General features: G+C 42.2%; 1 non-coding gene across 1 annotated transcript; it reads right to left on the bottom strand.

Annotated features, from left to right (window-relative positions):
• Nucleotides 1-1,616: 1,616 nt before the first annotated feature.
• LOC148162282 (U6 spliceosomal RNA) lies at nucleotides 1,617-1,722 on the bottom strand. Its single transcript, XR_015767059.1, has one exon. It is a non-coding gene; the product is annotated as a U6 spliceosomal RNA (small nuclear RNA).
• Between the last annotated feature and the right edge of the window lie 12,595 nt (nucleotides 1,723-14,317).

Genomic DNA, 14,317 nt, shown 5'->3' on the forward strand with positions numbered 1-14,317 from the left:
TGAAAATAGAGCTACCATACGATCCATCAATTGCACTACTGGGTATTTACCACAAAGATGTAAATGTAGGGATCCGAAGGGGTACGTGCACCCCAACGTTTATAGCAGCAATGTCCACAATAGCCAGACTGTGGAAAGAGCCAAGATTTCCATCGACAGATTAATGGGTAAAGAAGAAGTGGTATATATACACAATGGAATATTATGCAGCCATCAAAAGGAATGAGATCTTGCCATTTGCAACGACATGGATGGAACTGGAGGGTGTTATGCTGAGTGAAATAAGTCAATCAGAAAAACACATGTATTATATGACCTCACTGATATGAGGTATTCTTAATCTCAGGAAACGAACTGAGTGTTGCTGAGTGGTGGGGGGTGGGAGGGATGGGGTGGCTGGGTGATAGACATTGGGTAGGGTATGTGCTATGATGAGCACTGTTAATTGTGCAAGACTGTTGAATCACAGATCTACTTCTGAAACAAATAATGCAACATATGTTAAGAAAAAAGAAAAAGAAGAAGATAGCAGGAGGGGAAGTATGAAGGGGAGTAAGTTGGAGGGGGAGATGAACCATGAGAGTCGATGGACTCTGAAAAACAAACTGAGGGTTCTAGAGGGGAGGGGGTTGGTGGGATGGGTAACCTGGTGATGGGTATTAAAGAGGGCACATTCTGCTTGGAGCACTGGGTGTTATGCACAATGAATCATGGAACTCTACATCAAAAACTAATGATGTAATGTATGGTGATTAACATAACAATAAAAAATTAAAAAAATACACAACAATCTTCATGCCAAGAAGAGGGGTGTGTTGGGAGAGGGACAGAGAGGGTGCTTTTCATTTACTGGCATCTAGGAGCCTCCGTGATTGGTTTTTCTCTCCCCTGCTGAGGTCAATAACCAGCTCTGATAGGATTTCTGCTGAATCAGTTTGCTTTGATTTGTCTTGTCCTCCTGCCCAACGTTAATTCTATCTCCAAATGAGTGCTGGGCTAAAATACAGAGCTTATTTCAATGGAGGAAAATTGTATTTCTCCTTACTTGGTGGCCCTTCATTTTGACTCTCAGATCCCTCTCAGCCTTTCCAAGGTCTGTAATCAATAGTTATCTGGCTCCAGGTCCTCTATCTGGGAGAAATTGGGAGACCTTGGCAGTACTTTCTTCTCAGACTTTAGAATACAGAGTTAATGTAGGGATTAAAAGGACTTTATTCTCCTTCCCTTTCCAGTGAGATGCACTCTCATTGCCTTATTTTAACATAGTCCTCCCTTCTAGAATTCTGCTGGATTTCTCTCACCGACCTTCTGGGAAATTAATATGGTTCATCTTATGGAAAGATAATTCTGCCCCGAGGTGACCAAAAAAAGCAAAGTTCAAGCAAATAACTAAAACAACAACCACAACAACAACAACAAAAAAAACTTTTCTCCAAGAGCAACTAATTTGTTGTCCAATTCAGAATGTAAAGTGTTGCCCGATGCCACCTTACCAGAACTGAAGGTGCTCCTTCCACAAACCCACTGTGTGGAGCTTGGGCTCACGGCCATATAAACATGAAGACTGGCATGAGGAGCGTGTGCATTGCTGTGGGGATGTCAGCTCCCCCGTCCGTAAATATGTGGATCGCTTCAGGCATGTACACATCACCCTTGTGTGGAGGCCTTGCTAATCTATCCGTAAGGTTCTAATTTTAATGCATAGGATGTTGAAGTGTTCATGATTTATTTTTCCATAGTGGTCCAAAAATAATTAAGGATTGGCTTCTTCTTTCAATATTTTTCATTTTTATTTTCCAATATCAAATATCCCTTATCATTTTTTTAGTTTTTTTTCAAAATAAATAATTCAGCCAGTGGTTGTTCTATTCTGTTACAAAAAGTAATATTATGTGTTAATTAGATATTTTTTCTAGTTTTTGTCTCATACATTTTTGCTTTACTTGTGGTGGGAGGTCGGCTGTGCTTCCTTTCCCTTTTCCCTATTCCCCTGTGCCTGGCAGACGCTAAATGTATCCTTCCCCTTCTTTTCTGATCACTGAGGTGTTTCCAGGGCTCCCCTCCTGACGTTCTCCCCCCATCTGCTCACAGCACAGGCTCTCAGACCTCCTTTCTCCATCCTGCTCACCCTGGATGCCCGTCCTGTGGTCAGGGCTCGGGTCTCCCCCTGGCTGTTCTGTGTCTTCACACTCAGAGACTTTCTCCTCTGATGGTGGCTCAGGCCACCACTAGCTTCCCCTACTGTCACCCACAGAATTTTCTGGAACTGGCTTTTCTTTCCACTGAAGCTCATGACTTATGGAATTAGCATGGGAACAGGGCCGCCAAGGTCTCTGGTCTTTGCATTTCTATATTCATTTGTTTTCATTACAGGATGTGAGAAGTTGGTGTATGATCTGTCTCATGTGTTCATATGGTGTGAGTCTTGTGTAGTTTCCTCTGTCTTCTTGATTGTGAAGGTGTTTTTAAGAGGTATAATTTCTGCGTAGTGCAAGTATATTGCATATATTTTTTAAAAGTATTAACAATTACAAATACTTTTGGAAAGGATTTTTCTTTCCTAATACCCTGGATGAAATTGGATCCTTTCAAAGAGCATATACTGAAGTTGTAGCCCTTAGGACCTAAGAATATAACCTTATTTGAAAATGGGGTTGTCCCAGATGTAATTAGTAAAGATGAAGTGATAATGAGGTCAGGTGGCCTCCTAATCCACAATGACTGGTGTGCTTGTAACAAGACAGTCAGATGGAGACAAGGAGGGCACCGTGGGAAGGTGGAGGCAGAGATTGTGGTTCTGTGGCTGAAATCAGGGAATGCAAAAAATTGCCCTCAAACCTCTAATGGTTATAGAGAGGCAAGAAAGATTCCTCTGCAGGTTTCAGAGGGAACATGGCCAGGCCCTGCAAACACTGGGACTGTGTGAGAACAGTAGAAATATATTTCTACTGTTTTAAGCCACCTAGTCTGTGCTACTTTCTTATGGCAGCCCTAGAAAAATAATATACCTCTCTCTATATATATAGGAAATGTCACCAATAAGTGGAGAAATGCAACTTAACAGTGAAATTATTCCTTAGTTATAAAATGGGTAAATATTAAGATTGATTTTATCCTCGGTAATATGTGTGCTGAAATAGGAACTCTCATACATTGATGGTGAGAGTATAAATTGGTGAATCAATTTTGGAACATAAATTTTAAATTTTTATCAAGCATTAAATATATATATATGGTTTGGATCAGTGTTACATTTTTAGAAGTTAATTATTAATGAAAATTATCTAACTAATACACTCAAAAATGAATATACAGGTATATCCGGTTCAGAGATGTTACAATAACAACAACTGAGAACAACATGGATATTTCTCCATGGAAAGGTGGCCAGATTATGATAAATTATGGAATGATGATGAACTATGAATCAAAATTAAGGACATCTCCACACCTGTCAAATATCATTGATTATATTTTATATGTAAAAGACAGTCATGGAGCACTAAAACTACACAAAAAGCAAGATTGTGTTATGTTTTATATATATACGTATATATATGAATATATATGTATATATGTGTGTGAATATATATCTTACATATAAATATATGTATATATGTAATTACTAGAGCACATTTTTTTTTAAAGATTTTATTTATTTATCTGACAGAGAGAGAGAGCACAAGCAGGGGAAGCAGCAGTCGGGGGGGGAAGCAGGTTCCCCACTGAACAGAGAGCCTAATGTGGGGCTCGATCCCATGACCCTGGGATCATGACCCGAGGCCAAGGCAGCTGCTCAACCGACTGAGCCACCCAGGCGCCCCACTAGAGCACATTCTTGAAAGTGTTATCAGTTGTCCATTCAGGAAGTAAGTGGCTGTGGAATAGAGGAGTGGGTTGTCAGTGGACGGTATCATATCAATTTTATTGACCATTTGTAGTAATGTTATTTAATATCATTCCTTTTACCAAGGAAAATTATAAAAGTAGACTAAAAATACCTTAAATGCATCAGGGAGCCAATACAAAATAACTTTTGTAAGGGTAATATTCAAGAATAAGTGAGAACCCACCGAAGTAATCAAGGACAGTAGACATGTCCCTGACAGCATGATATTCTCATGGCAAAGACAGAGATAAAGACAACACATGTACCATGGGGGCAGTTGAACCTAACAGGAGACCCTGAAAACAGCAACAATAACCAAATAAGTCAACCTGTAAGGGTAATCCAAGTAGAATTATTACCAGGGTTGAACCAATGGGCTTCTCTGGGGAACTTTAAGCCTTGAGCTTGGTTCAAGTGCATTATGTTCCAGTAATGAAACCAGGGACAAGGGAGAAGCAAAATCAGATCATCAGGTACTCCTGAAATATCTCATAACTGAAGTGTTTCAGTGTCTAACTGAGGGCACTGGTGACCTGGAAATATGGATGGCTCAACCCAAAACCCCACAGAGCTGACCTACTCATTTTACTCCCCTGGGTGGTGACATTAGAAAGGTCCACCTGCGGGCGGAGGAGTAGGAGACCTAGATTTCGTCTGATCTCAGGAATTCAGCTGAATAGGGATCAAACCATTCTGAACACCTACGAACTCAACAGGAGATCGACAAGAGAGTAGCAACATCTCTCTGAACAGAGAAGCGACCACTTACTGGAAGGTAGGGCGTGTGGAGAAGTGAATCCGAGGCGATATTCGGGAGGATAGACGGCGGGGGAGGGGCCTCCGCCGGCCGCTTCTGGCAAGTGATAGAGCCGCGGAGCACAAAATCGGACCTTTTAGAAGTTGGCTCAGCGGAGGGACGTCGCTGCAGTGGCTAAGCAGGGGGTGGAATCCTCCCGGGACAGTGTGGTCTCAGGACCCTCGGGGTCACAGAGAGACCGGGGGTGCCTGAGTGCGCCAGAGCTCCCAGGTATCGGAGCGGGGAAGCCGGCTGCAGAGACGGAGCAGAGTCGCGGGCTCTCAGCTCGGGGTTGCCATAAACTGTGATCTGCGGCCCAGTCGGGGCACGGCTCCCCCAGCAGGGACCCAACAAGAAGCAGATCCGGGGAGACTCCCCTTCCTTCCTGGGGAGGAGTGGTGCGGGAACGCACTGCAGGGATCTGCTGGGTTTGGAGACTCCGTGCGGGGTCGGGTGCCAGAGATAGCAACGCTCGATCACAGGCCGGGTGAGCACGGAGTGCGGCCGGAGACCGGGGACACGGAAGTGACTGCTTTTCTCTGGGGGCACACTGAGGAGTGGGGCCCCGAGTTCTCAGCTCCTCCGGGTGGAGATTGGGAGGCGACCATTTCTGCCCTGGTCCTCCAAAGCTGTACCGAGAGCTTGCAGGGAACAAAAGCTCCTGAGAGCAAACCGGAGCAGCTTCCTTAGCCGTGACCGACAAGGGCGGGGCAATTCCGCCTCCCGCAAAGACATTTGGAAACCACAGCAACAGGCCCCTCCCCCAGAAGATCAGCACAAACAGCCAGCAAGCCAAGACCAAGTTGATCAATCAAGGAGAATGGGAGAACTCCAGCGCTAGGGGAATACTGCACATAGATTCATGGCTTTTTTTTTTTTTTTTAAACATGATTCATTATTTCATCAAAGTTAATTTTTGTTGACTGTTTTTTTTTTTATTTTTCTTTTTCCCTTTTAAAACCAACATCTTATCAATCCCTTTTTAAAAAAAAAAACATTTTTTATTTTTCATTTTTAGAGTCATATTTTATCCCTTCATAGTAGTTACCCTTATTTTTGGCATATATATATATAAGTTGTTCTCTCTTTAAAATTTTGAGGTACAGTTTCTTCTAACAGATCAAAATATACCCTAAATCACTAGTGTATGGCTTTGTTCTAGTCTTCTGCCTGATCACATTCTCTCCCTTTTTCCTTTTTTTTTCTTTTTCTTCTTAAATCTTCTTTCTTTTTTCAAACAACTTATCTTACCAAGTCCTTTTATAAAATCTTTTATAATTTTCATCTTTACAGTCATCTTCCATCCCTTCATTGTATCAACCCTTATTTTGTACATAGATGTCTTTCTTCCTTTAAAATTTTAGGAGGCACTTTTTTCTAACAGACCAAAATATGCCCAAAATCTAGTGTGTGGCACTGATCTATGCACGAGCCTGATCATATTTGATCATATTCTGCTTTTTTTGTATTGTTTTGTTTTTGTTTTTATCGTTTTTTTCCTTTTTTTTTCTTTTTCTCTTTCTTTTTTTTTCTTTCCCTTTCTTTTCCCCTGGTTTCAGGTCTTTTCTGATTTGTATACAGTATATTTGCTGGGGACGTTGTAAACCTGTTAGCATTTTGTTCTCTCATTCATCTATTCTCCTCTGGACAAAATGATAAGATGAAAGAAATCACCTCAGCAAAAAGAACAAGAGGTAGTACCGTCAGCCAGGGACCTACTCAATACGGACATTAGTACGATGTCGGACCTAGAGTTCAGAATCATGACTTTAAAGATACTAGCTGGGCTTGAAAAAAGCGTGGAAGTTATTAGAGAAACCCTTTCTGGAGAAATAAAAGAACTAAAATCTAACCAAATCGAAATCAAAAAGGCTATTGATGAGGTGCAATCAAAAATGGGGGCACTAAATGCTAGGATAAATGAGGCAGAAGAGAGAATCAGCAATATACAAGACCAAATGATGGAAAATAAAGAGGCTGAGAAAAAGAGAGAGAAACAACTACAGGATCACGAGGGCAGAATTCGAGAGATAAGCGATACGATAAGACGAAACAACATTAGAATAATTGGGATCCCAGAAGAAGAAGAGAGAGAGAGAGGGGCAGAAGGTATATTGGAGCAAATTATAGCAGAGAACTTCCCTAATGTGAGGAAGGAAACAGGCATCAAAATCCAGGAGGCACAGAGAACCCCTCTCAAAATCAATAATAATAGGTCAACACCCCGACATCTAATAGTAAAACTTACGAGTCTCAGAGACAAAGAGAAAATCCTGAAAGCAGCTCGGGAGAAGAGATATGTAACCTACAATGGTAGAAACATTAGATTGGCAACAGACCTATCCACAGAGACCTGGCAGGCCAGAAAGGACTGGCAAGATATCTTCAGAGCACTTAACGAGAAAAATAGGCAGCCAAGAATACTATATCCAGCTAGGCTATCACTGAAAATAGAAGGAGAGATAAAAAGCTTCCAGAACAAACAAAAACTAAAGGAATTTGCAAACACGAAACCAGCCCTCCAAGAAATATTGAGAGGGGTCCTCTAAGCAAAGAGAGAACCTAAAAGCAGCAAAGAGCAGAAACGAACACAGACAACAGACAGTTAACAGTCACCTAACAGGTAATACAATGGCACTAAATTCATACCTTTCAATAGTTACCCTGAATGTAAATGGGCTCAATGCCCCAATCAAAAGACACAGGCTATCAGATTGGATTAAAAAACAAGACCCATCCATATGCTGTCTGCAAGAGACTCATTTTAGGCCCAAAGACACCCCCAGATTGAAAGTGAGGGGTGGAAAACCATTTACCATGCTAATGGACACCAAAAGAAAGCCGGGGTGGCAATCCTTATATCAGACAAACTAGATTTTAAAACAAAGACTGTAATAAGAGATGAGGAAGGACACTATATCCTACTTAAAGGGTCTATCCAACAAGAAGATCTAACAATTGTAAATATCTATGCCCCAAACATGGGAGCAGCCAATTATATAAGGCAATTAATACCAAAAGCAAAGAAACACATTGACAACAATACAATAATAGTGGGGGACTTTAACACCCCCCTGACTGAAATGGACAGATCATCTAAGCAAAAGATCAACAAGGAAATAAAGACTTTAAATGACACACTGCACCAAATGGACTTCACAGACATATTCAGAACATTCCATCCCAAAGCAACAGAATACACATTCTTCTCTAGTGCCCATGGAACATTCTCCAGAATTGATCACATCCTAGGTCACAAATCAGGTCTCAATCGGTACCAAAAGATTGGGATCATTCTCTGCATATTTTCAGAGCACAATGCTTTGAAACTAGAACTCAACCACAAGAGGAATGTCAGAAAGAACTCAAATACATGGAGGCTAAAGAGCATCCTACTAAAGAATGAATGGGTCAACCAAGAAATTAAAGAAGAATTAAAAAAATTCATGGAAACCAATGAAAATGAAAACACAACTGTTCAAAATCTTTGGGATACAGCAAAGGCAGTCCTGAGAGGAAAGTATATAGCAATACAAGCCTTTCTCAAGAAACAAGAAAGGTCTCAAATACACAACCTAACCCTACACCTAAAGGAGCTGGAGAAAGAACAGCAAATAAAACCTAAACCCAGCAGGAGAAGAGAAATCATAAAGATCAGAGCAGAAATCAATGAACTAGAAACCAAAAGAACAGTAGAACAGATCAACGAAACTAGGAGCTGGTTCTTTGAAAGAATTAACAAGATTGATAAACCCCTGGCCAGACTGATCAAAAAGAAAAGAGAAATGACCCAAATCCACAAAATCATGAATGAAAGAGGAGAGATCACAAGCAACACCAAAGAAATACAAACAATTATAAGAACATATTATGAGCAACTCTATGCCAGCAAATTAGATAACCTGGAAGAAATGGGTGCATTCCTAGAGATGTATCAACTACCAAAATTGAACCAGGAAGAAATAGAAAACCTGAACAGACCTATAACCACTAAGGAAATTGAAACAGTCATCCAAAATCTCCCAAGAAACAAAAGCCCAGGGCCAGATAGCTTCCCAGGGGAATTCTATCAGACATTTCAAGAAGAATTAATACCTATTCTCCTGAAACTGTTCCAAAAAATAGAAATGGAAGGGAAACTTCCAAACTCATTTTATGAGGCCAGCATTACCTTGATCCCAAAACCAGACAAAGACCCCATCAAAAAAGAGAATTACAGACCAATATCCTTGATGAACATGGATGCAAAAATTCTCACCAAAATACTAGCCAATAGGATCCAACAGTACATTAAAAGGATTATTCACCATGACCAAGTGGGATTTCTTCCTGGGCTGCAAGGCTGGTTCAACATCCCCAAATCAATCAACGTGATACAATACATTAACAAAAGAAAGAGCAAGAATCATATGATCCTCTCAATAGATGCAGAAAAAGCATTTGACAAAGTACAACATCCTTTCTTGATCAAAACTCTTCAGAGTATAGGGATAGAGGGTACATACCTCAATAACATAAAAGCCATCTATGAAAAACCTACAGCGAATATCATTCTCAATGGGGAAAGGCTGAGAGCTTTTCCCCTAAGGTCAGGAACGCGGCAGGGATGTCCACTCTCACCACTGCTATTCAACATAGTATTAGAAGTCCTAGCCACAGCAATCAGACAACAAAAAGAAATCAAAGGCATCCAAATCGGCAAAGAGGAAGTAAAACTCTCACTCTTTGCAGATGATATGATACTGTATGTGGAAAACCCAAAAGACTCCACCCCAAAACTGCTAGAACTCATACAGGAATTCAGTCAAGTAGCAGGATATAAAATCAATGCACAGAAATCAGTGGCATTCCTATACACCAACAACAAGACAGAAGAGAGACAAATCAAGGAGTCGATCCCATTTACAATTGCACCCAAAACCATTAGATACCTAGGAATAAATCTAACCAAAGAGGCAAAGGATCTGTACTCAAAAAACTATAAAATACTCCTGAAAGAAATTGAAGAAGACACAAAGAAATGGAAAAACGTTCCATGCTCATGGATTGGGAGAATCAACATTGTGAAGATGTCAATGCTACCTAGAGCAATCTACACATTCAATGCAATCCCCATCAAAATACCATCCACTTTTTTCAAAGAAATGGAACAAATAATCCTAAAATTTGTATGGAACCAGAAGAGACCCAGAATAGCCAGAGGAATACTGAAAAAGAAAAGCAAAGCTGGCGGCATCACAATTCCGGAGTTCCAGCTCTATTACAAAGCTGTCATCATCAAGACAGTATGGTACTGGCACAAAAACAGACACATAGATCAATGGAACAGAATCGAGAGCCCAGAAATGGACCCTCAACTCTATGGTCAACTTATTTTTGACAAAGCAGGAAAGAATGTCCAATGGAAAAAAGACAGTCTCTTCAACAAATGGTGTTGGGAACATTGGACAGCCACATGCAGAAGAATGAAACTGGACCATTTCCTTACACCACACACAAAAATAGACTCCAAATGGTTGAAAGACCTCAACGTGAGACAGGAGTCCATCCAAATCCTAAAGGAGAACACAGGTAGCAACCTTTTCGACCTTAGCTGCAGCAACTTCTTCCTAGAAACATCACCAAAGGCACGGGAAGCCAGGGCAAAAATGAACTATTGGGATTTCATCAAGATAAAAAGCTTTTGCACAGCAAAAGAAACAGTCCCCAAAACCAAAACACAACCGACAGAATGGGAGAAAATATTTGCAAATGACATATCAGATAAAGGGCTAGTATCCAAAATCTATAAAGAACTTATCAAACTCAACACCCAAAGAACAAATAATCCAATCAAGAAATGGGCAGAAGACATGAACAGACATTTCCCCAAAGAAGACATCCAAATGGCCAACAGGCACATGAAAAAGTGCTCAACATCGCTCGGCATCAGGGAAATCCAAATCAAAACCTCCATGAGATACCACCTCACACCCGTCAGAATGGCTAAAATTAACAAGTCAGGGAACGACAGATGTTGGCGGGGATGTGGAGAAAGGGGAACCCTCCTACACTGTTGGTGGGAATGCAAGCTGGTGCAACTACTCTGGAAAACCGTATGGAGGTTCCTCAAACAGTTGAAATTAGAGCTACCGTTCTATCCAGCAATTGCACTACTGGGTATTTACCACAAAGATACAAATGTAGGGACCCGAAGGGGTACGTGTACCCCAATGTTTATAGCAGCAATGTCCACAATAGCCAAACTGTGGAAAGAGCCAAGATGCCCATCGACAGATGAATGGATAAAGAAGAGGTGGTATATATACACAATGGAATATTATGCAGCCATCAAAAGGAATGAGATCTTGCCATTTGCAACGACGTGGATGGAACTGGAGGGTGTTATGCTGAGTGAAATAAGTCAATCAGAGAAAGACATGTATCACATGACCTCACTGATATGAGGAATTCTTAATCTCAGGAAACAAACTGAGTGTTACTGGAGTGGTTGGGGGTGGGAGGGATGGGGTGGCTGGGTGATAGACATTGGGGAGGGTATGTGCTACGGTGAGCGCTGTGAATTGTGCAAGACTGTTGAATCACAGATCTGTACTTCTGAAACAAATAACGCAACATATTTTAAGAAAAAAGAAAAAGAAGAAGATAACAGGAGAGGAAGAAAAGGGGAGTATGTCAGAGGGGGAGATGAACCATGAGAGATGATGGACTCTGAAAAACACACTGAGGGTTCTAGAGGGGAGGTGGGTAGGGGGATGGGTTAGCCTGGTGATGGGTATTGAGGAGGGCACGTTCTGCATGGAGCATTGGGTGTTATGAACAAACAATGAATCATGGAACACTGCACCAAAAACTAATGATGTAATATATGGTGATTAACATAACAATAAAAAATTAAAAAAAAAAAAGAAAGGTCCACCTGCGAAGGTCAGAAAGCCCTCCCAGGAGTGCTGGGGAGTGACATGGGCTGGGGGGCATGATGTCTGAGGTCAGCAGCGGGCGCAGGTGGCCTCCTCCTGAGAGCTCAGGGTCTGGGCCAGGAAGACTAGGAAAATCAATCACTGACCTTTGCACACTAGGGAAGCAGAGTCTTCAGTGTGTGTGACTTTCCTGCACCTGGGCTCCCAGGGGCCACAAGAGCCCTCAGCTCAGATTCACACATGCCTCATATTTCACCCTCCACTGCACCACGGATTACATTGTCCAGGCCTGATGTTCATGGAAAGATAGATGGACAGGACGATCACATAACAAAAACACATTTGCTCTATGAACTCAAGCTGCAATGGTCCTTGGGCAAAGGAGAGGGCACACAGGGGAAGGGACTGTCTCCATGACAACAATCAGGGCTCAGCAAGCAGGGCTCAGGGGCTTCTCCACCATGGCCTAGATTCTTTTCTTTACCTCCTCACTGAATGAATAGAGTTTCTTTTAGGGGAAAATGAAAGGGTGGGGCAGGGGGAAGGGCTCTGCTTTCTGCTCCTGTCATCTGCGTACAGGTGGGTGTCATCAAATCTTTCTGCTACCTTCTGACCTGCCTTCCAGGGTCCTAGGTCAGATGGGGCTCATTCTGTCCTCCACAGTGTTTAAGTCTTTGTAGAAAAAAATGGTTTATAATATATATTAAAATAGAGGGTGTGTTGCATTCTAGCAAATCAATGGAGGGAACACAACCCAAAAGAAGAGTATCAGATGTGAAAATTGCAGGAAGATCTCACTTATGAACTTGCTAATAGTTGCACAAATGACCCAAAATATGAGCTACTAGAATCCATGTTATCTGGGAACCTGGGTAGTTCAATTGGTTAAGTGTCTGCCTTCAGCTCAGGTCATGATCCTGGGGTCCTGGGAACAAGCTCCACATGGGGCTCCCTGCTCAGTGAGGAGCCTGCTTCTCCCTCGCTCTCTGCTCCCCCACCCCACTTTCTCACTCCCTCTCTCTGTCAAATAAATAAAATCTTAAAAAAAAAAACATTTTATCTTAGGAAAAATTGACCTTGACTGTCAGGGAGAATTTGGGCTGAGACTAGGTTGTGTGTGGTCTCTCAGTGTGAGGAACATAGAATGTGGGGAATCAGATATGAAGTGGCATGGACCATGGATCAGTTGCCCAAATGGGGTAGAGCTCCTGAGCTCCCAGTGCTGGTTCCCTGACCCTCTCTGGAGGAAAACAGTGGAGTCACTAGACACACCTCAGGGGACACACCTGGTCAGCCTGCATCAGCATCCCCTCAGAGATACAAGCACTGCCCAGAGGAAGCTCCTCCCTGACTCATGCAGGACCACACAGGACTCACAGGGGGTGCTGCTTCATGTACTTCCTGCATGTGAGGGGCTCCAGGGATCCTGGGTGCTTCTCCCATCTCCAGCCTATCAACCCCACCATTCTGCTCTGGCTGCAGATCCCCAGCGTGAATAGGACCCTGGTGTCTGGGGAATGGAAAACGTGTCCAGATGGGCACCCACAGGGACCCTTGCTGCTAGTTATGACTTCCATGTGCTCATGAGGCAAGACGCAGGAAGTTCCCGAGCCCTTTATCTGCCATCATTTCAGTTGTTATTTCATACCGATCTTTTTCTTTTATTCCAATACTTTATAGTGACTTATATAAACTGATATCATTCATGTTTTCAGCTTTCCAATTTTTTTGAGTGTGAATACTGCTCCTTACCTCAAAATTTGATAGATAAGAAATTACCTATTGTTTTCTATTTTTTAAAAGATTATTTATTTATCTGACAGCGATAGAGAGAGTGAGAGATGGAACACAAGCAGGGGGAGTGGGAGAGGGAGAAGCAGGCATCCGCTGAGTGGGAAGCCTGACATGGGACTTAATCCCAGGACCCTGGGATCATGACCTGAGCCAAAGGCAGATGCTTAAGGACTGAGCCACCCAGGTGCCCCTACCTATCGTTTTCTAAAGTGTCAGGGATGCATTAGTTTAATAGGAACATCATTTAGTATAAGTATTTTTCTCTGATATGAGTTGGGGCTCTCAAACACATGAAGAGAAAGGGAAAATAATCATGCAGGATTTATCAAACCAACAATTTACTAGTGATTCCAAAATGAATGCCAATGATTTTTTTTTTAAGATTTTATTTATTTATTTGACAGAGAGAGAGACAGCAAGAGAGGGAACACAAGCAGGCAGAGCGGAAGAGGGGGAAGCAGGCTTCCCGCTGAGCAGGGAGCCCAACACGGGGCTCGATCCCAGGACCCTGGGATCATGACCTGAGCCGAAGGCAGACACTTAATGACTGAGTCACCCAGGCGCCCCAAATGCCAATCATTTTTATATCTCAAACAAACACCAGACCTCAGCCTCATCTTCCCCTATTCTTGGAGACCCTTTACACCCCTGCCACTCCTCCTTCTTCCCAGGCCCTTCCCCAGCCTTCCCAGTCCCTCTGATCCTCAACAGAGCACAAAGGGAAATGGAGTTCAAAAAACTCCATGAGGTCACACCCACTTGTTCATCCAGTGTCTTTTTCATTTCTGATAACGACATACATGTTCATATTTTGTTATACTTGATGTAGCAAACTGTCTCATAATTTCATTGTGACCCTCTGACCTTTATCCACAAAACTTGCAGGTACATTGAAGCTACTTCATATAATTGGCAGCT

This window comes from Eumetopias jubatus, unplaced genomic scaffold, assembly GCF_037043125.1.
Source record: "Eumetopias jubatus isolate StellerSeaLion01/CBP00866 unplaced genomic scaffold, mEumJub1_p1.0 scaffold_16, whole genome shotgun sequence".
Taxonomy (NCBI): Eukaryota; Metazoa; Chordata; class Mammalia; order Carnivora; family Otariidae; genus Eumetopias; species Eumetopias jubatus.